Genomic DNA, 18199 nt, shown 5'->3' with positions numbered 1-18199 from the left:
TAATGAGAAAGATGAAAAGTGCTTTGGGGGAAGTTATAGAGAAGGTACAGGGAGACTGGAAATGCTGAGGATGAGGAGTGGGAAGAGGAGTTTAAATTTTAAATTGGGAAGTCCCTGTCAGTCTCATTAAGAAGATGCTAATTGAATAAAAACTTGAAGGAGGTGAACATGCAGATTTTAGGCATAAAATTATTTTGATATAGTTAACAGCAAATGCAAAGTCCTTAATGTATAAAGCATTGACTTATTTCATGGAACAGGATGGGGGCCAGTATAGCCTGAATGGAGTGAACTAGAAGACAGTATGAGGTGAAGCCAGAGCATGAATTTCATTCTGTAGGTCATTTTATGAATTTGGGGTTTTATTTGGAAGGAGATGAGGAGCCTTTGGAGAGTTCTGAGCACAAAAATAACAAGAACTGACAGTTTTAACATCACTCTGACTTCTGTGATGAGGCTAGACTGTAAAGAGACAAGAGTAAAAACAAGATTTAGAGTGTACAGTTAAACACTCCTATAATAATCCAGAAAGGAGGTGACTGCTCAGAGCAGGGTGGTAGCAACATAAATGGTAAGATCTGGTCAGATTTCTGGGTATGTAGTATTATGCAAAAGAGAGAAATCAAGAATGATTTAAGAATTTTTACAATAATTCATTAGAAGAACTGAAGTCACTAAATAAAATGGGCAAGTGTCTGATGGGAGCAGTTTCCAGGTAAAGTTCAAGATTTCTAGGTTTATACATGTCAGGCTTAAGACTGGATGATATCTAATGAGATCAAGGGCCCAAGGACTAGGCTCCGTGGTAGTCCAGTATTAGGAGGTCTGGGAAGGAGAAATACCAGCAAAGGAAATTGAGGAGGAACAATCAGTAAAGTAGGAGAAAAACTTGGTAAGATTTTCCCCCACTATCATCAACAGCATCACAGGGGAAATTGTTAGAAATGCAATTCTTTGGCCTACTGATGCCTTAAGGAATCAGTAGCTTCAGGGTGGTGCCAGCAATTCATTTTTTTGGTTACTATTCTAGATGATTCGATGCATGCTTATGTTTATGGAGCACTGCCTTAGAGGTACAGTTGGATTTGAGCTAAAATGGAAGGACTTGCATTGATTCTCTTAAATGTTAATAAACTGTCATTGGGCCTGAGTGAAGAACCAGACACTCCACTGGACACAGTATCAAGCAGTCACTCAGTGAGCTAATACCCTAAGCTGTTACTACACATAGGCTAATGCTTTTACATACTTTTATATTTCTTATTTCCTCATTTTCCATTTTCTTTTAGGCATGATTGCTTGGAGAAAATTTTACCCTCCCAAGTTGATTTCATTAACTTCAATTCCTTTCCATTGAAGCTGATTAAAGCAACAAAAATGTAACTAAGGTTTTTATCCATCTAGGGCTAATCAGTATTCCAAAAGAGAGCTTGTTTACCCAAATGAATTCCCTTAGTGGAGAGAGGGGGTGGGGAGGGAAAGATGTTTGTATTAATTGCCTATTTCAGGAAGATTCTATATTATACTTCTCGCCAACTCCCACTTCTGCCTTCACCAAAGCAAACAAACCAAATAAAATGACAAACAGCAAGGGAATAAACAACATAACTCAGGGAGTAAACTCATGACATATCTTTTGAAATTTTCCTTTAATATTTTAAGAAAGGTAAAAAGATGGGCAGCCCTGTGGCTTAGTGGTTTAGCGCCACTTCAGCCCAGGGTGTGATCCTGGAGACCTGGGATCGAGTCCCATGTCAGGCTCCCTGCATGGAGCCTGCTTCTCCCTCTGCCTGTCTCTCTGTCTCTCTCTCTCTCTGTGTCTCTCATGAATAAATAAATAAAATCTTAAAAAAACAAAGAAAGGTAAAAAGATTTATCATAAGAGTTAGTAGTAAGAATGGAAAGAACTCTGCTTGATATTAGCGAACAATGGATTCAGGGAAAATGATTTAATCTTTCAGAACCTCCTCATGTACAACAATAAATATGTATACAAATGGAAAAACTTTCCTGTAAACTCACCATGAGGACTGAGATTCATCTCTCATGCACGACAATATGTCACACCAAAAGCGAACCAAAGATCATGTTGCTATTAAGAGAGATGGAAGAGGGGCACCTGGGTCGCTCAGTCAGTTGTGTCTGACTCTTGGTTTCAGATCAGGTCATGATCTCAGGGGAGTGAGACAGAGCCCCACGTTAGGCTCCATGCTCAGTGCAGGAGTCTGCTGGAGGGCCTCTCCCTCTCTGTCTGCCCCTCCCTCTGCTCTCTCTTTCTCAGATAAATAAATAAAATCTTAAAAAAATAGATGGAAGAAATTGTCTCTCATTAAAGGAAGGAACTTTGGTACAGGAGGAATTTATCAACTATTTTATTTTATTTTTTTTTTTTTTTTTTTTTTTTTTAAATTTTTTTTTTTTTTTTTAATTTTTATTTATTTATGATAGTCACACAGAGAGAGAGAGAGGCAGAGACACAGGCGGAGGGAGAAGCAGGCTCCATGCACCGGGAGCCCGACGTGGGACTCGATCCCGGGTCTCCAGGATCGCGCCCTGGGCCAAAGGCAGGCGCCAAGCCGCTGCGCCACCCAGGGATCCCTCAACTATTTTATTTTAAATAAATATAGGTATTTAACTGGGGCTTTAAAAATATTTTTAAGGGCAAATTGTAGAACCATATATTCTTTTATTAGTATTGACAAAAACAAGGGGTATTCAAAATAAAAATTTACATACTCAAATAATAGTATTATATTCATATATTATCACAATTTAGAATTCTAAGGCATTTTTGTATATTTCAGTAAAAATAAGACATAAAAAAGTACAGAAATAATATGACATACAAGCTGTACCTATCAAGATTTTAGAGATCTTTAATATTTCCACATTTTCTTAGGATCTCTCTTTAGGAAAAAAAAAAAAATCATATGTCCTAGATACCATCAAAGCCTGTATCTCCTCGTCTAGTCCTTTTTTAATCCCTTTCTCCAAGGAGATGCACTACGTTGAAGCTGGAGTACAGTACTCCCATCCAGATTCCTGTATATCATACATATATCCATTAAAATATAGTATCATTCTGTGTTTAAATGTTTACACAAATAACTTGGTTTTTATACTTAATTTTTTAAAAAATTTATCAGTATGGATATATATACAACTATCCATTTGTTTTAATTGCTGAATAGTCTTCTATTATAAAAGCAAAACCATTTATTCTCTTACAGAGAATCAGGTCACTTCCACGTTTCCTTTCCTTGCATTACAAACAAATCATTGGCAGGCATTTTCTTTTTCAATAGTGCTATTCAAATGAATTCAGCTGTAGGAAATTGTCCACGGCATAGTCAGATCTGACAACCCTATCCATGAGCCCCTCCTTAACAACTGTCCAAACTAATGCAAGATAATTTTGTGCAAAATTAGTGTTTCTATAAGAAGTTCCCATGAGAACAGTTGTCTTTTGTGGTAGAAAATCCAGAGCTAAAGGAAAATCATAAACTCCAAGAAGAATACATAACAAAGTACATCTGTTTTCGTGCACCCCCGTGTGAGCTTTATAGAATCTATGATAATGTAGAAGGGGCTTTATTATCTTTGTAAAAAAATAAAATGGACTTGTGGAAAAATTGTCATTGATCAACATAGTTCCCTTTTTATAGTAATATATTAATCAGATAGACTGTGTATTTATAGTAATCAATAAACAAAAGACTAAGAGTTTGAGTGTTTCAGCTACCTGTGATCAGGCTTCCAAGTAAAAACACTTTTTATTCAGCTGATTTGCTCTGGGCTCCCAGTTAACAATTTGACACCACTATAGACATTTGATAGGATTGAACTATTGAATGGATAGCTTCACATATATCCTTAAAAGGGACTGGGAGAGGGAGTTTCGAGACAGAAGAGAAGGAGGCAGTGAGGCCATTGACACAGAGATCAGACTGATGTGCCCAGAAGCCAAGAAATGCCTACAACCACCGAAAGCCAGAAGAAGCAAGAAATGGGTTCTTCACTGGAGGCATAGAAGAGAGAGTGGTTCTGCTAGCACCTCAGTTTTGGATTGTAGCTTCTCGAAGGTGAGGGAATGTATTTCTGTTTTTTTGTTTGTTTGTTTGTTTGTTTGTTTGTTTGTTTTTTGTAACACCCAGCTTGTGGCGATTTCTTACAACAACCACAGGCAACCAATACAGATCTATCTACTTTAGATCAATTGATCGATCGATCATCTATCATCTATGTGTATGTACATATATACATATGAGTTAGTATATCCTTATAATTGTTTTGTCAATGGAGAGGACCTAGAAGTCATGACACCGCAGTAGCAAATGGGATGTTGACCAGATTCAATTTTATTTGAAAACATTTTGGAAAGCCCTACTGCCAATGACTCAAGTCACCATTATAGCATATTTCTGCCACATTTACAGAGATCCTACATATAAATAAAAACATCTAGCAAATTAATTATGTCTGGAAATGCCTGAACATTTACATATTAAAGTACACGCTATTTACTATGCATTAACTTTATTTTATACTTCTTTTATAATTCAATTAGAGAATTATGTTGAGTTTTTTAAAATTATATATTTAGATGAATTATATTTCTTTTTTATTTATTCATGAGAGACACAGACAGAGAGGCAGAGACATAGGCAGAGGGAGAAGCAGGCACCCTGCAGGGAACCCCAATGTGGGACTCAATCCCAAGACCCCGGGATCACACCCTGAGCCAAAGGCAGACACTCATCCTCTAAGCCACCCAGGTGTCCCATGAATTATATTTCTTGTGACTGTCACCTTAGGAAGTAAGAAAGAGCACTGCATTAGAAAATACTGGATTCATTACAAGTCAGGGTTTAGGGCCTGGGAGGTTTGAACACCACTGGTCCAGGAAGCTCCTGATCCTGTTTGTCTTCTTCTCCAGTATGGAAAGAGTTAGCAGGTTGTGACTTCTCGATTCCTAATCATGCCCTAACCTGGCAATGAGAAGTGTAGCAGATGCTGGGGGTGGGTGTGCTGGAAGAGAAGAGGAAATAATATTTTCCAGCACCTAGATTTTGGTGTTGGCAGCAAAATTATTTGTCCATGACAATCTGCATTTATCTTTTATAGAAATTGTGCTCACTTTATGGAATTATGCTCACTTTAAATTAACTACAAACCTAAGTTGTATAAGTTTTATTTGTTTTCTTATCTCATTACCAAAAAAAATTATTGATCAATTACACATCTTGAACGATATCAAATCCAGGTATCAACAGTCAACTTTTGAGTCTTAGGTTGAAACAAAATTCTATACTCTTCACTTTGTGGGAGCTATTACTTGTTGATTAACTTGTAAGTAGCTCAGTGACATATTTAATTGAAGAAGCAACAGACAATTTGAGAAAGAACAAAGAAAATTGTGGATTTGAGTTCAATTCCAGAATAATTTTCTATATGGTTCTTTGATAACCTCAGTGAATTCCATATGACTATTATTTCAATTAGGAAAAAAATAAGAATAATAACTCTAATTATAACAATAGTAAGTACCTAGGAAAAATTTAATAAGGAAATGAAACAAAACTTTGTGTTTTTCCCACAAAGGACTATTCTCACTTAATGAAGTAAGAGGGAATTAGAATATTTACTTTCCTTTAAACAAGGACAGCATTAATTCATGACTCCTATAGCCGTAGTTAGGAATTATGAGGGTAGTCATTAAACCAATGCTAGAATAGATACTATGAGTTTACACAAAGACACTATAGGTGCTTATTATAGAACTATGACACTAAATTTGCAGAGGAAATATTTGTGTTATTTCAAAGCTTTAGTTAGTAAGGAAAAAAATAAGGAAGCTTAGTTTCCCATGATAGAAATAAATAGTAGAAATCATGTCTTTGAGCCATAGCTTGCCTCCAAACAAGTAGAGAATCACACTGTCCCATCTGTCCTCACCAGTCGTATCCTTTAGAAACACATGCCTCCTTAGAAAGAGCATTGGCACATATATTATTATTGCCTTTATTTATATATACTTCTTGTTTGCCCCTATTTTCCTAGAAATGTCTGCCCTTTATTAATGTTGAGTAAGAGTTACTGGTTACCAGAATTACCAGTGGCTCTCATTCAAAAATGGAAATAATACCTGAGATGACAAGTGGAGAGTTAACATATATTCTAAGAAAAAAAAAATCTACTTTTAAGATATCTAATGATGCATATCAGAAACACTACAGGAACTGATAGAAATTTTAGCTTCTATAAAAATATGACCTCAATGTCAATTGAGGTCTCCTTCATTTTGAAATCTAAATAATATTGATTGCTACATCCATGTCATAACCTATGGGAAGTCCAATGCACTCCCTTTTGATATTTTTAAAAATACAGGAGTGTTCACTCTCACAACAATCTCATCACTCCCAAGTTCTTGTCTTAATGAATTTTTGAATATGGCTCTTTTCCCTAAATATTCTCAAAACATCATTCACATAAGGCATTTAATAGACAACAAATACAATAATCTCAGCATAGATAACAGTAATGTATAATAGCATAAGGATAAATAATAGCAATCTGAGTATAAGGCATTCTTTTTTTTAAGATTTTATTTATTTGAAAGAGAGCAAGAGTGGGAGAAAGAGAGAATATGCACAGAAGGAGAGGAAGTGGGAGAAGCAGACTCCCTAGTGGGCAGGGAGCCTCAACTTGGGGCTGGATCCCAGGACCCTGAGACCATGACCTGAATCTAAGGCAAGAGCTTGATCCACTGAGCCATCCAGGGGCCCCACGGCATTCTTATTCTAAAAAGTCGTTTTGAACCACTACTTCTCCACATCACTAAGAAATTGTTGCTGTACAGCTGATCATTTTTCTTTGGGGGTCCCTACTATTTTCTCTCTACATTTGCAGAGCCCAATTAGCTTATTATATAAAGCAATTTATTTGTCTCTATATTCTCTCAAAGCAGCCCCAGACCATTTTATCTTAGTAAGAAACCAAGCTCATTAAGGTACATTTCAACACAAATACAGTCTTCTTCCTGAGAAAAGTTTGTGAACTTTGTGGTAAAAATAATAACAATAATAATAATTTAGTCCAAATTTTTTAATCTTTAGTCTTAAGTTGACCAATTAATTAACACTAGACATAGAAGATATAGGATAAATGACAAAATTGTTCCTCTTTCAAAATGCTGTCTAGCTAGGAAGATAGACAAGTGAAAAGATTGCAGGCAATGCACTAAGTACTATAATGGATCTGTATGAGATGTTTGAGAATCAGAGAAAATCCAAATGTTTTAGAGCTCATGGCCTGAGGCAGAATGCACTAGAAGGAAACATCTGATCTGAGCTAAGTCTTCATGGGTGCATAAGAATTTGCTAGGCACTTGGGAAGTTAAGGCACTCCAAACCCAGGGAATATCATTTGTAAAAGCACTGATGAATTTTATTTGGAAAAATAGCAATGGGATATCTTTTACAGGATATACACAGAATGATGCAATGCAATTAGCCAGAACGTTAGGGGATTAAAGTGGTGTTTTGAGGATCGCAAAGTAAGCAGTGGAAGTAAACAGTACTTTGAGGATTTTGAACAGGCACAAGTTTCCTGTTAAGAATTTGGTTTCAATCAACTCAGGATTCTGGCTGAGGAAGCTGTGCAGAGCAGTGTTAGAGTATTTAATGATGGTTTTTAATTTGGCATTTGAATTGAGCTGATCTTGCATATGGGACATCTGGGAGTAGAAATAAAGTCAAGATGTCTTTGCTATATTATTATAAAGTAGGGAACAAAGGCAAACATGTGAATAAGAATATGAGAAAAGAAGATATAAGTGTAAAGACCAGCAAACCAGAAACTGCACCCTAGGGAAAAGTCAATATTTAATGGCTAAGGAGAGGAAGAATCTGAGATAGGAAGATGTTCGAGAAGGAAATTGGAAGAATCAGATGATTGAGCTATTTTATAATCCCAAAAAGAGTATTTAAGAAGAAGGAGTTATCAACAGTAATAAATAATACAGAGAAAAAAATAAATAATGCAGAATTATTAAATAAATAAAATAAATAAAATGAAAAATATTCACTGAATTTGGCAAATAGGACAGAAAACACGGCAAAAGCAATTTAATTTGCATGGTTAGGGGGAACACAGATCATAGTGAGTGGAAAAATGATCAGAATACAGAATTTGGTAACAGTCAGAATTTGGTAGCAATGTTAACACATCAAGGCCAAGACAAATAAGACTTTATCATTTAGCAAATGATCAATAAAAGATTGTGGAGTAACTGAATGAAAAGATGAAAGATAAATGAAATTCCAGGTTTACCCACACGCAAAATGGAATACTGATATTGTACCTTATTAGTGGATGTTGCATTATTATATTTCGTTAACTTCATTACATTACAATACTGTGATACTCACCAGAAGATGTTTTGTTATAAGGAAAGGAACCTTCTTGTAGATGACTGTATTTTTAAAGTTACTTAAAATTTTTTTATTATTGAAGTACAGTTGACATACAATGTTATATTAGTTTCAAGTTTACAACATAGTGATTCAACAATTCTCTACGGAACTCATTGCCCACCACAATAAGTACAGCTACCATTTTTCACCATATCATGTTATTATGATATATTGACTATATTCCTTTTCATCTCTATGATTTATTTCATTTATACCTGGAAAGTTTATACCTCCTAATCCCCTTCATCTATTTCACTCACCCTCCTCCCCGTCTCCCTTCTGGCAACCACCAGTGTGTTTTCTATATTTGTGGGTTTATTTCTGTTTTTTGTCTGTTTGTTTGCTTGTTTTGTTTTTTAAAATAGCCAAGATACAGAAACAATCCAAGTGTCCATGAATAGGTGAATGGATAAAGAAAATATGGTATACATATATACAATGGCATATTAGCTATAAAACAAAATAAAATCTTATCATTTGTGACAAAATGAATGGACCAAGAGGATATTATTGTTTTAAGCCACTATGTTTTGAAGTTTTGTTTACCAACAGTGGATAACTGAAATATGGAGTGTGTATTTTGACAATGATGATGGGATAGATGGCAGGAGACAGAGCTGGATAAGTGTCTGGGAATCAGAGTAAGAATGGCCTTCATAGGATTTTTAAGATTTTGGCTTTGTAACAAAACAAAATGATTTGATATATATTTCTGTTTTGCTAGACACTGATCTGATACAGTTTACATGTTAGATATTGCAACTTAAATTGAAAGAGGTTACCACTAGAATCGGGAAACCAGGTAAAAGAGCTCTTGATAACTGAAATACCAATAATGAGCCTGAAATAAAATGGCAACAGTGAGAATGGTTGCATACGAGTGGTTTAAATATCTGTATAGAAGAAAGAATTTCAAGGGGTGTGATCGGTTGGATGGAGAAATAATTTGGGGTGTTCAAATAGTCAAAAATGACAGGAAATTAAATTTTATTAAGGTAATGTGGGACATATTTCGAGGATAATGGGGCTTCTCCTAGAAAAAGATTAAGATGTGTCTGAGTGTCTGGGACAACTGGAATGAGGAACCCAATGTCCCCAGATCTCTTTTTCACTTTTCTTCTCTCCAAAATTTTCTTACATTCTTTTCTTTCTCTGTACAATGGTTTCTTCAGTTTTCTCATTAAGAAAATTTTGGATTTGATGATGGAAACTGGATGGAAGAAAATATGGCCTCTTAAGTCAGCTAAGATTTACATTTAATAGTTCAAAATCTAATAGAGGGATCCCTGGGTGGCGCAGCGGTTTGGCGCCTGCCTTTGGCCCAGGGCGCGATCCTGGAGACCCGGGATCGAATCCCACGTCGGGCTCCCGGTGCATGGAGCCTGCTTCTCCCTCTGCCTGTGTCTCTGCCTCTCTCTCTCTCTCTCTCTGTGACTATCATAAATAAAATAAAATAAATTAAAAAAAAAAACAAAATCTAATAGAAAGCCTACTTTGTCTTTCTCAGATCCAGAAACAAACTGTTTCAAAAGTAACTGGGCAAATATTTTAGAAATAATTGATTTCTTAGTGTTCATATTCTCATAAGCAGCAAAGGGAAGTTTTGTCTGATGTATGGTGAAGAGTCTTATAGAAGAAAATGATTATGTCCAAATGGCAGGGCAACAAATCAAGTGGAAGTTATTAGTTCTTATATTTGAAATTGAAATGTTTTTCTGAACTAAAAAGCTACACACTTTTTTTCCAGCACAATAATTGAAGCCTGTTTGAAATGTATGTCAGAGTTTTTCTCATTCAGTACCATGTGAGTTCATCTCACCCTCAGTGGCAAGGCTGGGTGGATACTCTAATAGCTAAGATTCTTTCTTTTAAAGTAGATGTTTTTTGGGGGAATAGGGGTGCAAAGTATGGTTTGTGAGCAAATCTTAGGAAAGTTCATTGGCTTAAGAAGAGCATTTCCCAAAGGCTATTCTTCTAAATACTTCAAAAACACAGGGTTTTATGGTCATGTGAATTCTGGAAGTGATACATTCTAATGTTTGCCTCTTAGGCACTCACGATATAGATGAGAAGATTGAAAGCTCTGAAAAATTTCTCTCTCTCTCTGTACCCATAGTTTTCTCTAATTTTATAAAAATAACCTTCTAATATCCTGAATTACATGTTTTGGAAAGTGCATTTAAGATAATATTGATTTAAAAATCTATTTCCATGATTTCAAACTGGAAGTACTTAAACTGTAATTCTTATTTAGAGGATATGGTGTGTGTGTGTGTGTGTGTGTGTGTGTATTATATTAATGCACATAAAATCATTACCCCATATATTATTTGTTGAATAAAATCTCACTAAATATGATAGCTGTAAATAAGGGATAACACTGGCATTAATTCTTTTCCTATTTTTCTCAAAAGGGGTTGTGTCTCATTAATCCAAGATGCTTTGAATTGACAATCTACAAATCTTAATAGGCATAATTTTTAGACAATGAAAGACTTCCATTAGGAGAAAATAAATAGTTACTTAGCCATTTGTTTCTGTTATTTAATCTTTTCACTGATATTTTGAATGGCAAAACATGAAACATTAAAAATTAATTTCATAAAAGACAAGAATAAGATTAGAACACAAGTTAGTAAATTGATAGAATTGAGATATTTTTTAGAATAAATAATAGCATTTTAATTGCATATGAAGAGAAGAAAATATCTAGAATCCCAACTCATGTCTGCAGAACAAAGCTTAAAGATTAGGGGTAGCAGGCTGGCTCAGTCAGTAGAGCATGTGAGTCTTGACCTTGGAGTTATAAGTTTGAGCCCTACATTAAGTATGGAGATTACTTCAAAATAAAATATCTTTAAAAAGCTTAAAGATTACAGATATACATGCTATAATTATACTTCTGAGTGTTTAAATATGGCCCTAATTAAACATAATGGGATAAAACTCAGTGGCTCCAGTACCTTGCTACTCATCAGAATAATTCAAATAGTTTTTTTAGTAATAGCAACTCCTGTGGCTTAACCCTAAGTAAACTGAGTAAGAAATTGTTGGAAATTCTTATTGTATTCAAGAAATCTTTATGTTCAAAAGCACCTTTGGTGACTCTGATACCACTAGTCCATGACTAGTCATGATATGTGAAAATCATGGACTAGGTGTTCCCAGTTCACTTGTCAACTATTCCCAAATACTCCAGATGATGTACATTATATTTATTTATATTTGTACACTTTGGGATTATCATTACTCATTCACATAATGAAAACTTACTAATTAGACCAGATACTTAGAGATAGTGAATAGTCCAATGATTGTACATTGATATATGTGTGGTGGTGATTTTATCAAAATTAACCCAATGAATAAACAAGAGTCTATGGCTATCAAATAAATAACACATATTGTCATTAATAATAGAATGGGCTCATTGAGATTCTAACATTTTAAACTAGTTCACTGTTAAATCTGATTGATTTTGGTTTGATGATCACTTGAGGAATATTTCTTACAATTTTCCACGCATATTAAAAGTTGCAAAATTCTGAACTGTTTTTTTAAACAAATTTTATGTAGAATGTGTTGATTGGATTTAATAGGTGATCCTATGAGCAAAAGCTTATTTCTGAAGGTGAGATTAAGCAAGCAATGAAGTGGGAACACAAGTAGAGAAATTTGAGCTAGCTTTTGGTAAATGCTTCATTAGGTTGTTTTGGCTTAATTTATCTTCCCTCCTACACTACTTTTGTGGCTGTAAGACATCATGCAAAATGTTATCAGTGATATCAAATTTAAGAGAGAAATCCACATATAGCATGAAACTTAGTAATTACACATTTCTGAGGTCCTTATTACTGAAATTAATGATAGATCTAAGAAAAGGTAAAACATAAGGTACATCAGGATGGTGCATCTGGTGCTTCTCAACTTACTGGTATTTTTGATTTATTAGAATATGGCAGGTTATCTAATTTTTGAATTTAATATAAATTTAAACTAGCAGCTCTTACTTTCTTAAAAAGCTGAAAACATTTTTTTTACATTTATATTGATGTTACAAGAAAAAGAAAAAAGAAGGGGTTAAATAAGAAGTGGTTTAACAGGTCTCTGATTCCAAAACCGACAGGCACACACACACACACACACTGGTAGTCTTTTTCACAAAATGAAGTTAAGATTATCTAACCAATCCCATGTAAATCCTACCAATAATTCTTACAATTTCGGTTATTCTCATTGATATAGTTTCCATCTCTATTCACATTTGGATATGAGTCATTGTAAAACCAATTCAATTTACCAATAAATTGTGGTTACAGAGACTGCTAGAGAATTTATGAGATACAGTATTTGTGATCAAGAGGAATATAATTATATTCATCTATGGAAGCCCTTTCTATCCTCTTCCCAAACTGAAAGTCATTCTAAAATGCTTTTATAGAACTGTATATCTTTCCTTATCTATAGCTGTACATTACTTAGAGTGATTACTTGATTCATACTAATCCGCCAATTGGACTAAAAGCTCCATGAGTGGAGGGATTAGATCTACTTTCATTCATCACGATATTCCCAAATCAACATAATTTCCTGCAACAGATAAACTCTCAAAATCCCCAAATCCCAAAATCTTAAAGGAATATATAAAATCCTTTCTGTTACTCACATACAATGTCAAACTCACTTTAGTTAGAATTCTTGCATATTTTCCTTTCTGCTTCCCAGAGTAGAGAAGTGTCTTTAAAATTCATCAACCTAGGAATGCCTGAGTGGCTCAGTGGTTGAGCAACTTTTTAGCTCAAGTTCCAATCCCAGGGTCCTGCGATCAAGATCAAGTCTCGCATGAGGCTCCCTGCAGGGAGCCTGCTTCTTCCTCTGTCTATGTCTCTGCCTCTCTCTGTCTCTCATGAATAAATAAATAAAATCTTAAAAAATAAAATAAAATTTATCAACCTTATGAAGTTATATCATTGTTAGACTTAATGTTTTCTTACTCAAAATCTTATGATAAAGGTCATCAATTGTTCTGGATAACAGATTTATTTTAGCAATTTCCATAAGCTACCATTAAAGTTAGTCTTTGCATAGGTGCATGACTATAATAATTTCCTTTTTCTATTATTCAAGCTAATTCTTGGAAATACACTAAGTCTAGGTCATTACACAGACTTAAATACTATCAGACTATAACTAAGCCTTCTCAAATTAAATAGCATTTAGCTCACTAAATGGGTAATTTACTTAAAATTATTAATGGTCTGAGAGAATTAATGCTTATGCAATAATGTACTTACAAACTCTCTGGCCATAAATTACTTCCCTAATATCATCTGCGACCCGGGAAAGGTTTCTATAGAAAAGCTATGGCCTAATTTGCATGAACAAATTATTAATGTTCTAAGCCGTACACATTGAGATATGTATGTTCTCAAAAGACAAGTGAATTATTATAGGAAAAAGGATCAACAAGCTCCTTGAAGGACGGTGACTTTCCAGTTACAAGTATGTGCTTGGGAATCAATGGCCCTAGGTCATAATTTTAAAATTACATCACAATTTACTCCTAATTTCATTTATTTGGTCCACATAATATGGTTGGGTGTGCAATATGATACTTTCTTTTACTTCATCAGAAATGAAACATTTTAATGACAGTCTTAAAAATATGTTGAGAGAAGCAAACCAAGAAACAGATTCTGAACTATGGAGAACAAACTGATAGTTACCAGCGGGAGGTGGGGGGATGGGTCAAACAGGTGATGGGGATCAAGAAGTACATTTGCAGTGATGAACACAGGAGTTGTATAGAAGTGTTGAATCACTATATTTTACACCTCAAATATCACACTGTATGTTAACTAACTGGAATTTAAATAAATTGTAAAAAAATGTTAAAATGTTTCATATATGTTTTAAAGAATTCTACATAGCTAATAGAAACAAAATATAATATATATCCTGTTTTTCTATCTGACACAGAAATTTTCTGCTCTCCTTCTTTAAAATCTGAGAGATAGGAATATGGAATTTCCTGGGTCAAATTTCTTTCCTTTTTTTTTTTTTTTTATTTATGATAGTCACAGAGAGAGACAGAGAGGCAGAGACACAGGTGGAGGAAGAAGCAGGCTCCATGCACCGGGAGCCCGATGTGGGATTCGATCCCAGGTCTCCAGGATCGCGCCCTGGGCCAAAGGCAGGCGCCAAACCGCTGCGCCACCCAGGGATCCCTGGGTCAAATTTCATAGCAGTCATTAATATAGCTCTCCCCTAATTGAAAAAAATACTGTATTAATATGTTTACAATTCAATTTTGTTGTCATTAGTATGTAGAAGTGTGATACCACAACATTTTATTTTTATTTTTTTTACCACAACATTTTAATTTATTTTGAATAATAAAACAAATGGTCTCTATTTTAAAGACTATTTAAGGAGTAAGGAAATATATCACTTGTCTGCATTTACCTAGATTTGAAAATGACATTGTAAAAATTATATTGCACACTGAATTGTTGCTATTTGACATAACATGCAGATCAACAAAATTTTAATATAAAACTACAGTGTATTAAGTAGTCATAATAGAATGTTATACATTTTAAATATATATATATATATATATATATATATATATATATACCAGAGATGTATATTATGCAATGGAGAAAAAGTTGTAGAAGCTAACTTACTCGTGCTGACAAGAAATGTATACATTTTGGTAAAGAAATTAATTCTTTTTTTAAGATTTTATTTATTAATTCATGAGAGACAGAGAGACAGAGAGAGAGAGAGGCAGAGACACAGGCAGAGGGAGAAGCACGCTCTATGCAGGGAGCCTGAAGTGGGACTAGATCCCGGGACTCCAGGATCAGGCCCTGGGCTCAACGTGGCGCTAAACTGCTGAGCCACCCAGGCTGCCCCAAGAAATTAATTCTTAAGTCAGAGCCACAAGATGGAACAACCTACATAGGGTCCCTTCAAGTTGGTCTTGCCTGAAACAATGGCATGCTTAAAAAGTAATTATGTGCTTAAAAATAGTAATGCTTAAAAAGTTTTTGAGATATTATGTTATTCTAATCTTGATTTGCACACGAATCATCATAACACATGAGACTCTACCACATTTATCAAATAAAGCTTCTTAGGATCCCTGGATTGTGGCTCATTTCTCAAAAAATATATAGATGACTAATTTTGCCTTGTATGTAAGAAATATTATTGTATGATCACTGATTCTTCTCTTATGATTAAATCAAAATATAGGAAAAAAACAACAAAATATAGAAAGAATTATATTCATGGTTTTCCAAATGTTCTCTATTCTTCTCAGTTGGTGGAGCTTGGACCTTATACCAGTATTTAGAACAAATGGAGGGCTGGTGCATACTCACTGTGATCTACTCTATTTAGTTACGTTGATGCAAATATATTTTCATATAAATTATAATTTGATATGAGTTCACTGAGAATAGTTAGGAAATCCAGAGAAGCAAAACACAAATAAATCCCTGATAACTGCACCACCCAGGGAGGGCATTCTCACACATCCACCTGAAACACGGCATGGCCCTGGCACATTGGTGGTAGTGAAGACAAACCCACCTTAGTGAGACCACAGAGCTACAGAATAATGTACATGAGGGAGGCGGGGAGTCAAAGAAGCCAGGACCACTGACGAAGATCACAGGAGCTCAATAAGTTTGTTTAGGAGGACTCTTGAGACATCTCTGAAGACTTGTACAATACTTGAAGTTGTGGCTGGCCCCTTGCTAGTTAGTTAAAGTCCTGTAATGGCAAGTGTGGGTAGAGCTCATGAAGAATGGGTTGTGACCTGTGGATTTACCCTCTAGCGGCAGTGGCCTGGGTGTAATGCACATTATGAATATGTGTGTATTTCATTCAATAGTAGTGTTAGTGCCATTTTTAGAGGAGTATGTTGAAATATATAGTCCTTTCTGCACTAGAGAAGGCGTGAAACTTGTTTTTATAGGTGTTTGAATTGCAACATAGGGCTATTTAGACAACTTAAACTCTTTTCTTAAATCCACCCCAGAGTTAATGTAATGGTCCTGAATTTTTTTTTAAATGAATCTTTTTAAAATGTTGTACTTCATGCAATAGCTGAAACAATTTTAAAACAGAAAATGCCATCCTTCATTTCTTTAAAAGACTCAAGCTTGATTCAGAATGCTCTAACTGGTACAAAACTCTGGTAAACAGCTAACTACACTTCAAATATAAATGTTAAATGGCCCTGTTCCCATTTTTTAAAAAAGGAATGTGGATGTGGTGGCAGCAGTGTGTGTGTGTGTGTGTGTGTGTGTGTGTGTGTGTGTGTGTATTTTAAATGGTAAGGAAATTAGAGGGCAAGAAAAGATGATATAAGACTGGAATTCTGTGTAGTTGTGTGTTACAGGTTCTCCAAAGTTTTATTCATTTGGGAGGAAAATATTAGTGTTTTTCTGCTGCATAATGAAAATTATGACTTCAAACTAAGGGAACTTTATAAATATAATGAAAATTATACCCAAGATATCATTATAAGACTTTTTTTTTTTCTTACAGCTCAGTAATTCTAGACTTAAGAATGGGTTCAAGTGCTGCTGTATCTAAAAGTTCACAGAAACACCAAAAGAAAAACACCTTCATACATGGGTGCAACGTTGTAAACCTCTAAAACAGCAAAGTAATAATATTTCTTAAATGAACTTCACATTTCATTTCTTTCTCTTATCCAGTGTTTATTCTATGATGTTAAGTCCTTTTGCAGTCTTCTGGCTCATATTTCCCGCAGACCAATGTTGACATACATCTACTGAAATTAATTATCATCCTACTTCGGTAGATTCATTTGGCCTGAATAAGAAGTTGAAATGTTAATTTATGAGTTGACCTCTGTGGCCTCCTCCATTGAAAACACAACACATGTTATAATGCTTCACGCTAACAGAGGCAGAAGAGCTGTGCACCTTCTTTCTTGTTCTTGTCTTTTTAGTTGACATTTATTGGGCTCTACTGGGTCTTGGGGAATACAGATAGAAGAGAGTGGGATGCAGGAAAGGTAAAATATGGTTGAAATAGCAGAGATGCCAGAGATCTTACAGTTAAGGAGTTTAAAAGACTGTCAAAAGTACCAGTATCTCTTTTTGAAAGGACAAAACTCTGTGTATGTGTGTGTGTGTGTGTGTGTGTGAGAGAGAGAGAGAGAGAGAGAGAGAGAGAGAGACAGACAGACAGAGACAGAGACAGAAAGAGAAAAAAAGACAGGAAAAGAGAGAAAATGAATCCTTTAGCATTGGACATGGAATTATATGTGCAAAGCAATAGATAATCATATATTAGTTATAAGTATTAAAGTGTTCTTACCATTTGACTGTTCTTTTAAAATATTAGCAGAGGATTATATATGTTTTGAAAAGAACTAGGAGATTTATCAAGGTGTCTTACTTCTTTGTTAAATAAAAATTGGATTGACTTATTTAATAAATGTTCATAAATGTTGACTACAAGCCTACTCTTTGTCAGGCAGAAAGCAGACTCTCTCTCACAGAAGGCTTTTTCAGATCTTAAATTTATAGTTCTAAATATTTAAATGTAGCTTAAATGTGTCAACAATTTGCCTGTACTATTTTTCAGCATCATGTAACATTATACTTGCAGGCCAGTGAAAGCACAGAAGAAGAGAAAGAGGACCTAAGTTTACGTTTCAGCTCTAGTGTCTC

The 18199-nt window shown here is 34.8% G+C and overlaps 1 protein-coding gene across 11 annotated transcripts in view; it reads right to left on the bottom strand.

The window, feature by feature from the left end:
- PPFIA2 (PTPRF interacting protein alpha 2) overlaps positions 1-18199 on the bottom strand; it is a 465246-nt gene that overhangs the window by 262448 nt on the left and 184599 nt on the right. The window lies entirely within an intron of this gene.

Source organism: Vulpes lagopus, chromosome 23, assembly GCF_018345385.1.
Source record: "Vulpes lagopus strain Blue_001 chromosome 23, ASM1834538v1, whole genome shotgun sequence".
Taxonomy (NCBI): domain Eukaryota; kingdom Metazoa; phylum Chordata; class Mammalia; order Carnivora; family Canidae; genus Vulpes; species Vulpes lagopus.
The sequence above is the reverse complement of the archived record's forward strand: the minus strand, read 5'-3'. Positions and strand labels throughout refer to the sequence as shown.